Here is a 14,355-nt window from a genome sequence, read left to right on the forward strand (position 1 = left end):
CGTAAAACACCAGCTTTCCTGTGGGCTCAATCATATTGTCCTGACCTATTACTCTCAATCGAACAAATAAATCTCCTCAGTCTTGGCGTCAAAACATTAGTATACCAGACGTCAGCCAAAATGGTCAGTCCAGTACAATAGTCAATATCAATATAGTCATTGCAAAGCTGTCAATATTATTAAAGACTTACAGTGTGATCAGAAATGCCTCTGATATGCAAACACGTTAAACACCACCCGTTGGTCATATTTGTCAACGGTGATGTGTAAAACACTCGGCACGTACGCGTCAAGCGCACGGCACACCTAGTCGTTACTGCTCACTTTCAAAACACAGATGTGTAACGTATTGCACACCTGTGATGTGAGGCGCGGACAGGGCCTCATCTCTTTAAAATTCGGTTTCAGAACTTTTATATATTTGATAGATATCACATTACCAGCCAGTTTCTCTTCATCATACGTTAAACCCCAAGCACTCACTCGTCTTCATCATATGCACTTTTTACAGCGTTATGTGGACAGTATGACAGTTTGGATTGTCCAGCACAACAGTGTGGCAGCTTGGATTATCCATTCAGACAGTGTGACAGTTTCGATTGTCCATCACGACAGTGTGACAGCTTGGATTGTCCATCACGACAGTGTGACAGCTTGGATTGTCCATCATGACAGTGTGACCGTTTGGATTGTCCATCACGACAGTGTGACAGCTTGAATTGTCTATTAGGACATTGTGACAGTTTGGATTATCCATCGCGACAGTTTGGATTATCTGTCACGACAGTATGATACTGGATTGTCCCGGACATGTGTGACAGCTTGGATTGTCCATCATGGCAGTGTGACAGCTTGGATTGTCCATCACGACGGTGTGACAGCTTGGGTTGTCCATCATGACAGTGTGACAGCTTAGATTGTCCATCACCACAGTTTGACAGCTTGGATTGTCCATCATGACAGTGTGACAGCTTGGATTTCCCATCTTCACATTGTTGCAGTTTGGACTGACCATAACGAAAGTTTGGATTGTCCAGCACGACATCCATGACAAGATGCATTTAAGAACCTTAAATAATTCCACAAGTGTTTATTTTTGTGTGCAGCTTGCGTTTCTAAGGCCTTATCATTAGTGCGATTTTGTCAGGGATCAGAATAAGATCATTTTGTTGAATTATTTTAATTCCTGGTGAGTATTTGGTCAATTCCATGGAACTTGTTCACTTATGCTCATTTTTAAACTTGTATCCTGCCATTTAAATCGCATACTGTCTGAAAGATAAGATCATTTGACTGATCTAGGAATATTTGGAAAAATAATTTTGAGGACAGTGCTGATTTCAAGAATTTCACTGAAATTTAAACACCAGATATTTGACACTTGTGCATATATTGTATTGCAACCATGTAGCTATTTGTTTTTACGCTTCTTGATCAAGTGTTTTGAGAAATCACAGAAAATTTGAAGGAGTTTTTTAATTTTATGATTTCGAAATTATTATGTAGCACCCGTCACATTTTGGATGAATTTCCTAAAATTTCCTAAAAAATATACATATACATAAATGTCTCTCTTTGTTTTCTTCTTTCAACTTGAAGAAAACATTTACACTGTGGGGTTACTTTTCTAATTTTTGTTAATTAAAATGGCTAATTAGCTACAAATTTCATGTGACGGGAGCTACATCATAATACGTAGTACCCGTCACAATCAGTACAATTAAGTGCAGAGACTGTATTAACTGATTTAGGCCTTGGGGGTGTGATCACAGGAAACTATTGCTTATTTCAATAGTGAATGTACCGATATAAATGTACAAAATGGAAATTCTGAATGTAATTAATTTCTGCTTTAACACGTTCAATTATCGTTTAATCTGTCCCAGATCACATGGTCTGTCCTATTCTGCGTGCTTGTCGCATAAGAAGCAAATTAGAATTTAATGTAAATATTAACAGCAGCTTAAAATAATTTCTTTTTGCTAATGACCATTTCAGGCACATGTATGCAATCTGAACATTTCGTGACAAGATCTTCAAGGCAGTGTTAATAGTTCACCTGTACCACATACCTCCACGGCGGCCATAGTTATCAATTCAAAAAGGAATTGATGATATGCTTTCTACATGTAGATTGTATTGACTGATTTAGGTCTCGGTGGTGTCATTAAAGGAAACTATTATCCATTAGTCGGACATTTAAATGCAAACAAGGCAGTAAAGAAAAAATTTGAGAACAATTTTCAAGTAAGAAAACATGTAGTAATGTGTATTCGATCAGGTTTAAAGATACTGTTATATGAAAAGAACAGATTACTCCATGTAAGCAAATCTGATCGCGACAAAAACATGCCCATAGAAGAAAACAACAACCTGTATTCAGCTTTCTAGGAAATTTGGCAAGAGCCATAGGGCTTTACAAGCCGGGGGAACATATTGTGGAAAGGCATGTTGCTTTACATGCACACTGAATTTCTGAGTTTGACTTGGTTTAGTTTTGCTCAATAGTGGAATGTTAACCGTCTGCCTTCCTTTCATGTGTCTTTTAAAGTTGTGATGACTTTTAAAGCAGAAATGCCTTGTTAAGCATGAACATACACAATAATCAGTAGATGCATTCTAACATAATGTAAAGTGATTGGTATTTCTCATGCATTACCCCTTCTCGTTAAACCCTTGGGTTTTGCGAGATTTTATCAACCCCTGAAAACTTCACACCAGCTTAAATGTAAATAACCTAATAATTCTCAAGTTATAGGAACAGCTAAGTCATTCTAAAAAAAAACATGTCTGTTGAGGATAACCCAACCAGTCTCCAAAAATGAGCCACACTCTAAATTTTTTATTCACCTTCCAATGAATTTTCTTTAAATGTTACTTTCTTTAAAATCTCTGTCTTTAATTTCATGCCTAATTTCATTAGCCAGTATAAAAAAAATCCCCCTACCGGCTGACCCTACTTTTATGATAGGGCTGTGTTAAGCCTAAAAAAGGAAATTTTTAAGGATACCATTAACTGTATACGTACACGGTAACTGTGAGAAGCACTCAGGTGCATGTATTATGGCAGAACAAACGTTCACACCGTTAACACCAGTCACATTTTGATAAAGGTCACCAATCAGTGAATAGGTTTAATATGGGTAGATGTATCGATAGAAGATCAATAAACATAAGTCAGTTAGTATTGGCTGTAACATATTCGTCTTTATTCTGGTATACTAAAAACTAAACAATAGGCCTATATGTCACAAATTCACTGGAACTTAGTACACTCTGTGCCCTGATGTATTAGGCCAAGTATTGGGTATATAGTGGAAGATGGCACAACTATTATCAACCTAATTCCCCATGTCAGACTAAGGTATTTCACCTACACACAGAGTGGGATAGACACAGTGACAGACACGTGATGATGCAAAAGTTCAGGCAACTAACATCATCACTCACGTTGAAATAATTACTTGAAACCAGTAAATGTCATTTATAAATGTACTGTCTGGTTCTTCTATTGCTTTTAAAATAAATTTAGGTGGCACAGTTTCAAGCATGTCGCACCCATTACAAGACCTGTAGCACCTGTCACGGAAATGGTTTTGATTCGACAGGGCTAATACTGTATCTGTATCTCTTAGTCTGCAGTGATGCATGAACAGTATTCACTCAACCAATCTTCAAGCCTAAAATTTGGGTTCAGTCTTAAATCAGAGGGATCAGTAAAGATGTCAAAGTCATCAGTGATTTTTGTATGTAGCACCCGTCACATTAGGCAAAACTAGCCTCTATTATGATCGGTTTATGTCTCCTAATAACTTTTGCCCTCTTGATATATTTCCCAGGATGATCATTTCTTGCTGTGTTAAGAATGGCAGTGTCCTTACGGTTTTTAACTGTTTATTTGATACCTGAATGAATAAAAAACAATCTGAATGTAGGACTCGTCACGTGGGATTGACCATATACAGAAAGCACGTGGAACAGTGTCCGCACATGTATTAAAGCTCTCAAAGAGGTCCAGACAGAGAATGGCGGGTTTTTCGATTTAACTGGTTTTGATAGTCTGTAGATTTTTTTTTTTTTTTGATTGATGTTTTACGCCGTACTCAAGAATATTTCACTTATACGACGGCGGCCAGCATTATGGTTGGTGGTAACCGGGCAGAGCGAGTGGGAAACCCATGACCATCCGCAGGTTGCTGCCAGACCTCCTCTGTAGAGGAGTAAATACTATGTACGATAGACTATGTCTGAATGTTAGGTCATAGTAATCTCACACAATCCACGATATTTCGAGTCCACATATCCATCATCCAATCCAAACTGTCCAAAATAGTGTCCCCCAGAGATGAGGTTCTTCTCACTGCCTCTGACTCTGTCTGGTTGTCCTCCGTGCCAGAATTTGCTGCTAAGAGGAATTGGTACTCCTGATAGCCACGCCCACTCTGAACCCAGCCTGTATGCTCCAAGCCAGTAGGACCCTAAGGCAGATGAGTGAATAAAGGTACTATAATGTTAAATATATGTCAAATATGATAAATACATTTAAGAAATACCTGTAAATATACGGCTATGTTGGAAAAAATACGTCACTTTAGTCTTTTGGCCAGAGTTTAAAAGGTCTTTCTATATATTTTGGAATCATGTGTCATGGGAAGCGTCCTTTTTAACAATTATCACCATTTTTATCTGCCTCTATCGATAGCAATCGAAATAAAGTTTTCCCATGTCTGGGTAATAAAGACCATGTGCTGAATATTTATACCGTCGTGGAAACACGTTTCGTATGAAAAAAAATAGCTTCGTATGTCAACTGCATGTGGGTAGCTCTTAGGGAATCTCCAGGTCTGAATGGTTAGCCTTCTAGCGCAGAACATTGTTCGCATAAATACGGTCGCCATAAGTCCCAGCGCATGCTGGCTTCTTCTCCGACCGTAGACCTACGTGGGAAGGTCTTGCAGCAACTTGCGGATGGTCCTGGTTTGCCCCCGGGCTCTGCTCGATTTCTTGTCACCATAATGCTGGCCGCCGTCGTACAATGGAAATATTTTGAATACGGCATAAAAGACTCATAAAATAAATAATAAAATAAAAGTTTTTAGTTTGTGTACAGTTAATCTCACGGACAATGCAGACTGTTACGATATGTTTTTGCACTCGGCACTGATAGTTGCGGAGTTGGCTACAGGTAGGCCTAACTCCCATCTCAAGCAATGCAGTTGCGAGAGTTACGATGTGAAATAGCCCCAAGTGTGTCGGACTGACGCTATAAGTAACATTTAACGCTGTTGACACACCCATCAAAACTCCCCGAGCGTAAATTCAACGACAACCGCGTACTTTCTGTAGCCTGTACTTAACTGACTTTTTGTGAAACTCGCCGAACCAAAAGGGTCTGTTCATGACAAATAATCACGTTTTCTTAGCCTTTAAAGTAACAGTTAGTGAGCCAGCCCCATCATGTTGCTACTACCAGCGACTGCTTCAGGGGCCTGATAGTTATGTAGAGCGTCCGCCTCGAAGTCTGAAGACCTGAGATCAAATCCGGGTCGGATCATACTAAAGACTGAAATAATGGCACTCGTTGCTGCCTCGCTTGGCACTCAGCATTGAAAGGTTAGAGCATGAAAGCAGGACTGGTTGGACCGGTGTCAGTATAATGTGGGGTGTCATGTCTGGTATCTTCGGTATGATATTTCAGTGGCGGCAGCATTTTGGCGGCATGGACTAGCCCTGCCACAAGGAGACACAGTGTATGTAGGCCTACACACACCTAATGCGCGTGTGAGCAGCGGTAAATGGCCCCTACCTAAAATCCGAAACATTTGTGGCTGTTCCACACTTAACTCTCGCAGCTACGTTGCTCGAAATGAGAGTTATCCCACTCTCCAATTATGTATGTATGTATGTATGTATGTATGTATGTATGTATGTATGTATGTATGTATGTATGTATGTATGTACGTATGTATGTACGTACGTACGTACGTATGTATGTATGTATGTACGTAACCTAATGGTATAAACGACTTTTCTTTGGGTTTGTGAGGACACTTGCGTTGACAACCGTGCTAGCGGAAACCTTTGTTGTTCTCATGGTTTACAGGCTAGGGTTGACATACCCATAAATTTCACCGCCGAGTAGGCCTATACCGTATAAAATACAAATCAAATACAAATACAGCGATGCCGGTTATCAAGCTGCCATTTCTGGTTTAAAATATTGGTATATTTGGAATCTGCATAAATGGCTTGAGCTCCAAAAACATACTGAAGCCTACTTGGTCAATTAATGTACAAAGTGACAAAAACGTCTTACTCAATTCATTTCCGATTGTTTCCTTCATGTACATGAACTTTTCGTCTGTGTCCAAAGAAATCAAATCCCCGCCCTTTTTCTGACATTCTTTCCTGCATTCTTCCCACAGACACTCCTCAGTTGTCTTCCAAAAACACAAATTCAGATTCTCAGCAAAGTGGAATCCCTCAATCTTTGGGCATTCTCCTGTGGTTAAGATAAAGGTTCCATTGTAAGTCCATATATCGGTACAGGGGCTTCCGTAGCTCAGTTGATTAGCGCCCAAGCGCAGCATAATGACACAGGAGCCTCTCACCAATGCGGTCGCTGTGAGTTCAAGTTCAGCTCATGCTGGCTTCCTCCCCGGACATGGGAAGATCTTGCAGCAACCTGCGGATAGTCGGGGGTTCCTCTGGGCTGCCTCGATTTCCTCCCATTATAGCGCTGGCCGCCGTCGTTTAATTGAAATATTCTTGACTACGGCGTAAAACACCAATCAAATAAAAAAAATTATGGGTACATGTACATATACATCGCATCATAAGTCTACATCAACATTTATTGCCTCTCTCTACCATTAATGGACCACCTAGAAGTAGCCAAATACAAATCAATGACTGTGTGCAAGAAACAGTCACCACGACGACGTACATTTACTTTAGTGTTTTCCTCAGCATATTCAAATCTAGCAAAAACATTTTACAAGAGCCCTTTAGGTGAGAAATATCTAGGAAAATTGTCTGCTTTCACTGTTCACTATGCACTTTAACCCCTAAATGTGAACGAAGGATCTGTGTTTAGCGACATAATGTAAGGTCTTTTCCGAATGAATACACATTTGGTGTATTTTCAGGCTCTAGTAGCAGCAGAATAGGCGATAGCAGACCGACTTTACTTGTTACGTGCCTTGGAAGTGTAATACGAAGTTTCAAGACTTGGGCATGTACGACGTCTTTGTCATTTGTTATGCTATGCTATGTATTTAGAACCTTTATAAATGTTTGCTTTAAATGGAACATACGAAACAAAGGCGTTTCCGAAAGGGATTATCCTATATTTACCTCTTATAGTTTGACTGTTTCTTGCAAAAAAACGAGGCCAGCGGTACATTAATTTGTACTATCACACATCAGTGGCCTTCAGGAGTTGAACACAATATACGTTACAAATTCAAGACAAGCTAAATTTATAACGTTTACTTTGGGTCAATAGTATATATGTAAAATTCCCTGATGCTGTTTATCAGCTTTATATATGTATCTCTAAAACACTTGTTAAAATTGGTAACAAAATTCATCATCGTACTCACTGTTTTTTACTTGATAACGTCCTCCATTAGACTTGGTGTAATGCAGTTTACTTGTATTAGTGCTGCGATCAAAATCGAATGAGGCACATTTTTCATCGCTACTGCAAAAAACCATGGCTTCTACGGCTGAGCGGCTTGGTACCTCCTCGTACATGGATCCAGCCAGCTGACTGGACGACCGCCTATGACTGGTGAATATTCTCTCCTGGTCATCCAAACAAAGGACATTGGTTTGTAAGAATAAAAAAAACACACACAGATATGGAGTCGCCATGTTCCTATCCTTTCCTTCTGCTTTTGTCAGATACTTCACCTGTTGTTTGCCATGTGATCAAGCATCATTCCCTTCTGTGAGGATTGACTGTTCAGGATGGTGTTTTTGGTTAGACAGAAGCTAGAAGCTGGAGAAACACAAAGTTCGCTGTTATCAGGAATTCGGGCTTCCGTGACCTTGGACTAATGTGTTCTTATCTGCCACACAGCGTTCAGTGCATTTGACATCAGCTAATGAATAAGTGAAGAAGAGTATAGAGCCATTTGGATGCAAAACAATACAAAAAAAGCGCTCACCAGCATGGTATTTATTTATTTATTTGACGCCGTACTGAAAAATAATGAACCGTCGTTGTGGTTTGACGTGAAATTCGTTGACAGAGATCGCCGTATTTACCAGTCAGTAAATAAAGGCGTGTGCATCCAATGTAAGGAAAGTTAATTGCCAAAGGTAATTTCCTCTGCCTGACCAAAACTCTCCAGCAGACCACGCTAGTATGCAAACATACATGTACTTCATTCGTCGAGAACATTTCCTTAAAATGCTGTACTTTTCACTGTTTTACAGGCTTATTCTGCTTCCAACTATATTGATTTTCATAGCTGGTTTTGACACTTTCCGACAAAGGGTACGTGGCTTCAAAATTTGTTCAGTAAAATAAAATATTATTGTTGATTGTCGATGACAAAATTGTTTCCACGTCTTAAGATAAATGCGACTGAAAGAGTAAAGGACATGCTTTGGTGTTCGCGGGACCAGTGTCAAAATCGCGCGTGATATTACCTGTGTCAAATTAAATTAATTTGTTCAATTTAACATTGTAGTATGCATTTTGAGTGATGCTAGAAAAAATGATGTTACTGCTGTTATTTAATGGACACATGCAGTACCCCCATTCCATCACCAAAATTATTCTGTTGTAACAACAGCACTTGTCTGTCATATATACAACAGAACAGTTTGTAAAATCCAAATTGTGACATATGTACGGAATAATTGGTGGGAAGCATTACACTGTAAAAATATGTACAGAATAATTGGCGGGAAACATTATATTGTAAAAACATGTGCGGTATAATTGGTGTGAAACATTACATTTGAAAAAACATTTACAGAATAACTGGTGAGAAGCATTACATATGGGAAAAGCCTTCATGCACGCACATTTGCTTGTTATTTGTTTTGTTGGTGACCTACATATGATATCAACCTTACAGTCAAGAGTTCAATCCCGAACCAGGGCAAGCCTACGCCTCCAAAAACTGGCAGTCGAGGTATACTCTGAAGTACTCGTAGACATACCGTCCACAGGGCGGGAATGGATGGTTGGGGCGATATTATCCGCTGTTTCTGTCTGGCGGTCATATGGGTCAAGCCATACACTGATACACTTCAGTGGGCGAAGTATGCAACTCACAACACAGGTCTTCGGCACCATACAACAAAATCCAAAATCAAATTCCCAAAGACCAGTTTCATTAATAAAATTTACATCACAATCTCTAATGTATATTTATCAGTTATAGAGAAGGTGGGAAGATGAAGGGAGACGTAGTCAACCGTTTCCAGTGATGCCAGAGAGACATACTTGTGGAATATCCAACATTACAGGTTCTATATAATAGGTCCTTCAGGTTATTAGCATGCACCATTGTATTTAATGGGAAAAAAAATAATGTTAAAACCTAGGCACCTCAATGCTCGTATACCAGCCATCAGTCACAGTGAGAGTTCCAGCTTCCAATCGGAAGATGTCCAAAACACCTAAAGGCTAAAAATAAACTATAAACGGGTATAAGACAAGGCGAGATAAACGCACGGGGTGTATCAGAGGAAAAGCTAAAGCTTACCAGCCCATATAGCTAGTGCGCTAAACTGACAAGAAGCCGGATTTCACCGACAAACGTATGACTATCACACCATTATCGCAGTTCTGGTTTCATTTTCCATGCTGTCGTCTTTTATATTACATATTCCCTTTGGAATTGGTGTTTTAGGTTGTTTTAGAATGAGTCTTATCATGATTTACAGAAGTTTTGACCTAGCCAATTTTCAGTCAAGTGCCTTAATAATCAAAGTGTGAAAATGAAACAGACGCGTTCGTCCATCGTTCACAGCTGTAGACGTAAGCCCATGTGACATCTTTCTCCTTTCATTCGGTAACTTTACTGTAGAATCTGCGAGTATATTAAACAGTTAAAACATCGCCAAAATTTAATCCCGAAAAGTTGAAAAGTAAACGGTCAATGCACCTAACGCTATGTGACAGCCGTCTTAACACATGACTGTATAATGACTTATAATTGAGGCTGAATTTACGGAAGGTAATGCATTATCGCAAACAGTAGTTACCAAAGACTTTGTAACGTATACATGGGAAGTAGGAACACTGACAAACATGTCATCAGGAACTCTCTGACAGAAAACATCTATGTTTTGTTACAAGCAGGATACTTGTAAAAGCGGGTACTATGCCTTTCCGCCCTAGAAGCCATGGTGGTTGGCAGTATCTGTGAAAAATGCGCCTCGTCATCATTTGAGAACTAAAACTTCTAAACTTCTATCAAGTCAGAGGCAGTGAATATTTAATGGTATTGTTATCTAGATTCTTCCAACTCTGACTGAAGCCGTCTTGTACTTTTACGAACTATGCTTACCGGTACACCAAAACCTAATCAGTTCAACTGACCCATGATAACAGAATAGATTATGTAATCATTACAAACTGTTCTGTTGTTACAACAGAATAATTTTGGTGGTGGAATGGGGTATTGCATGTGTTGTCCATTAAATAATATTATGTAGCAGTAACATCCTTTTTTCTAGTATCACTCAGGATGCATAATAGTTTACTCGGTCGAAAAAGTTACTGTGCATTAAATTTTGCAGAATTTTAAAAAACATTATAGTACTTAAATATTTTAACTTAATACTTAAGTACTTATCCTGCATTAATATTCTTATTGGCGACCTCGGAATACGCATTCTCGGTATAAATTACGCGTTATATGAAGCACACGTGACACTTTTGTCACATGGTGAATCTTGAACGACCCTACATGCTCAGATTTGCCTGTTTCGTGTGTCACTGGGGAGTCACACTTAAACCATAGCAAATGTTCATTCATTCACGCAGTCCTGAAAACAATTACGACGCCAAGATTGACGTTAAAGCGGCTGGTATCCTTGAAGCAAGATGAATGCAACAGGCGGTCGCGATCCGGGTTCATTTGCACAGAAACACTGTCCGACGCCAGAGAAGTTTCCAGGACGAAAGGGAAAGTCAGCGCTCTGGACGTCCTCTGGTAAAGATGTCTGCGCAAGGTCGGTGGATTCATGTGACACACCTCACAAACGACAAACAGCCGTAAAACGGCGGGTCACATGATGTGGGTAGGTTTCATGTTTCGGAACCGTACTTCCTTTGTTATTATTGACGGTAACTCGAATATTACAGGATACCCAGACCAGTTAGAGTATATAACGGCGCTGTACTGAGAACTACAAACCACTGGAGTTTTGACATTGATGATGATACTGGCGGTGGCAATGCATCGGCCACTTGTGAAATTCCTCTAAGTTAAGCCATGTCGTCATTCGGACACTTCATACTTGTGAATGGCAAGTAAGCCTGGTTTCTTATGAGGCCGTGCGGCAGAGCATTAAGCGTTATGTTATTATGACAATGTTTTCTCCGCTGTGTCTGTGCGAGTAAAGTGTAGTGGGTAAATGCCCGGATGCTCACGGTCTAGAATAGAAAACCGGCCACGGCTGTGTCCCATTGACTGACGTTCCCTCAGAGCATGTATTAATTTCTTTGCTGTCCTAAAGACTTTATAACTACCTTCTAGACTTCTAAGGATTGTAGCGAACATCCGTCATTGTTACTGGTAGCCTACATGTAAATGTTTTTATGGTCCACCAGAAAAGGATCGGTATTTACGGAGCCGCGGAAGTGACATAGTTTCATAATTCTTATTGCCATCGGACAAAAAAAAAAGAATAAAAAACTACTCTTCTATCGCACTTTTTCCCGAACTAGCTGAGTTAGTTTCTTTGTTCACTTCTTTTCGATGGCCAAGAAAAGGGGGATTAATTTACTAAAAAATGTTTCACTGGGGAAAGCATTACTTTCCCCGTGTTAGTGATCCATTCAGAAATGCCGCTATTTAGAACGCAGCATGCCCACTGGTTCACCAAGTCGAAGAAATCACTTTAACCCGAGTTATCCCCATGTTAGTCAGCCAATCACAAATGTTCTTTTAAACACTGTTTGTAGCCGCAAGTCTGTATTATTGGTGTAACAAATATCTCCCCTTAACTGATACCTCTCGCCACCTGTTGTGTGTGAGGCCTCACGTAATTTCTTTATTTACTTATTTGATTGGTGTTTTACGCCGTACTCAAGAATATTTCACTTATTCGACGGCGGCCAGCATTATGGTGGGTGGAAACCGGGCAGAACCCTGGGGGAAAACATGACCATCCGCAGGTTGCTGCAGACCTTCCGACGCCGGAGAGGACATCACGTAATCAGAACTGAATACAGCGTCCGATTCTCCCATAATCTTGTTATTCATATTTATTCGTTAATGGCAACAAACATATGTTCTGAATATGCTGCACGTGGAGGTGTTTCTTTATTTATACTCTTATTTATACTCTTTCATTTTACCTAAGTCGAGCGTTCTGCACCCTTACAGGCCTTGCCTGGCCCTGTTATTTTATTTGCGTTAGGCCTGAGTCAAAATACATATAAATAGTGTAATCCATCTCACAAAGGCGTATACCAACAATGGTACGGTATAAGTTCAGGATAATGAACGGTGCTCTCGGTCTTAAACAAGCGGTAGTACCACACAAGTAGTGCATGTCAATTTTTTATGGGAGGGGAGGAAGGGGAGTTAACCCTGGGTTATTCTTACGGGTGGTAGAAGATGGGCGGAGGCGGCGTAAAGGTAGGTGCGTCATTCCAAGTCGATAGTTTATTTTATATCCTAAACCTGTGATTATGTCGGTTTTACTAAACTGAGCCAATACATTCATGAAGTCACTCTGTTTCATACATATTACTCACAACACATTAAAAAGATTCCAAGTATCAAGTGCGACATTCACTCACCACTTGTAAACCATAAAGAGGCTTTCCAAGTCGATATTTGCAAGACACATTTCCAAAACGACATAAAATATTACTTTCCAAATAAACGTGAGTAACCTAGTGAAGTGTTAGATACAAGGTCTTGTGATAGCAAAGTCTTGAACGCCTTGACCATAGTCCCAGTCCCAAAACAAATTAATTATATTGTAGGCTACTTGCTGCAAAATTTAAGAAATTTAAGAGTGAAGGTTTTTTATTCAGTATCCTTTACACATTTATTTATTTATTTTTGGAAAACCTTGTGATGTTGACTGAAACTATCACATTTACCACAGAATCTAGCAAATGCAGGGCCCTTCGGTGTATTACTATATAAGGATAATTTAGAATTTTGTTCTATGAAGTTCTGAAAATTCATACACGTTAATGTATCACTGCCAACAGTGCATGCAAAACTGTACAAGAAATTACTTCAATCACAAGAATATTCACAAATGTCTCCGGAGACAGAGTGGCCACACTGGCAGCTGATCTCCGCCCCATTCAGATAGCTGGGGTCAAAGTAACCCCCCTCCTGTGAGAAGTGCGGCTGATCCTGTTCCTGACTTCAGCCAGTTGAATGTAAGAATGTCTCCATTTTACCACTTCAGTTCCAAAAACTCTAGCCGAAAGAATTCAATCGTCATCCTGCATTTGGCGAGGTATTCCTGGTTTTGGTACATGAGCTTCTTTGCAAATGGCAACGTGGTTGTTTACGGTTTGCCCTCGGGAACTGCCACCATATTCCATATAACGGAAATATTCTTTAGTACGGCGTAAAACACCAATCAAATAAATAAATAAATAAATGTATTAACTCAGTTTAGTAAAACTCACTTAATTTTAGTATACGATCATTTGATTAATTCAGGATATTGTGGGAATATATAGGTGCTTTACATTTGTTCATAATTCCAAATTTACACATTGTTTTTCAAAACGAAGGACCGGCCCCGATAGCACAGTTGGTAGAACATCCGCTTCGGGAGCGGTAGATCCAGGATCAGTCCTGGGTCAGTCCTGGGTCGAGTCATACCTATGCCTTAAAAGAGGAAGTTGTAACTTACTCGCTTGGCGTTCAGCATTGAGGGGATAGTAGGACACAGATCCCCATTACAACTTCCGTTTTTCGGTAGGGACGAAGGTAATTCTGTATATTTTAGGGTGTAAAGTCTTTTTTTACTGCCAGCCTGCCGTTTTTGGTGTACAGGTGCATGCTTGGTATCAAAATGATGGAAACTGTTCAAGCTTTGGGCAGGTACGAGTTTTAATGATGAAAGTTTGAAATTCTGGCCGAGAGGACACAAGGAGACAGTTGGTGATGAGGCTGCGAGTGA

Source organism: Liolophura sinensis, chromosome 5 (genome assembly GCF_032854445.1).
Source record: "Liolophura sinensis isolate JHLJ2023 chromosome 5, CUHK_Ljap_v2, whole genome shotgun sequence".
In the NCBI taxonomy this organism is placed as follows: domain Eukaryota; kingdom Metazoa; phylum Mollusca; class Polyplacophora; order Chitonida; family Chitonidae; genus Liolophura; species Liolophura sinensis.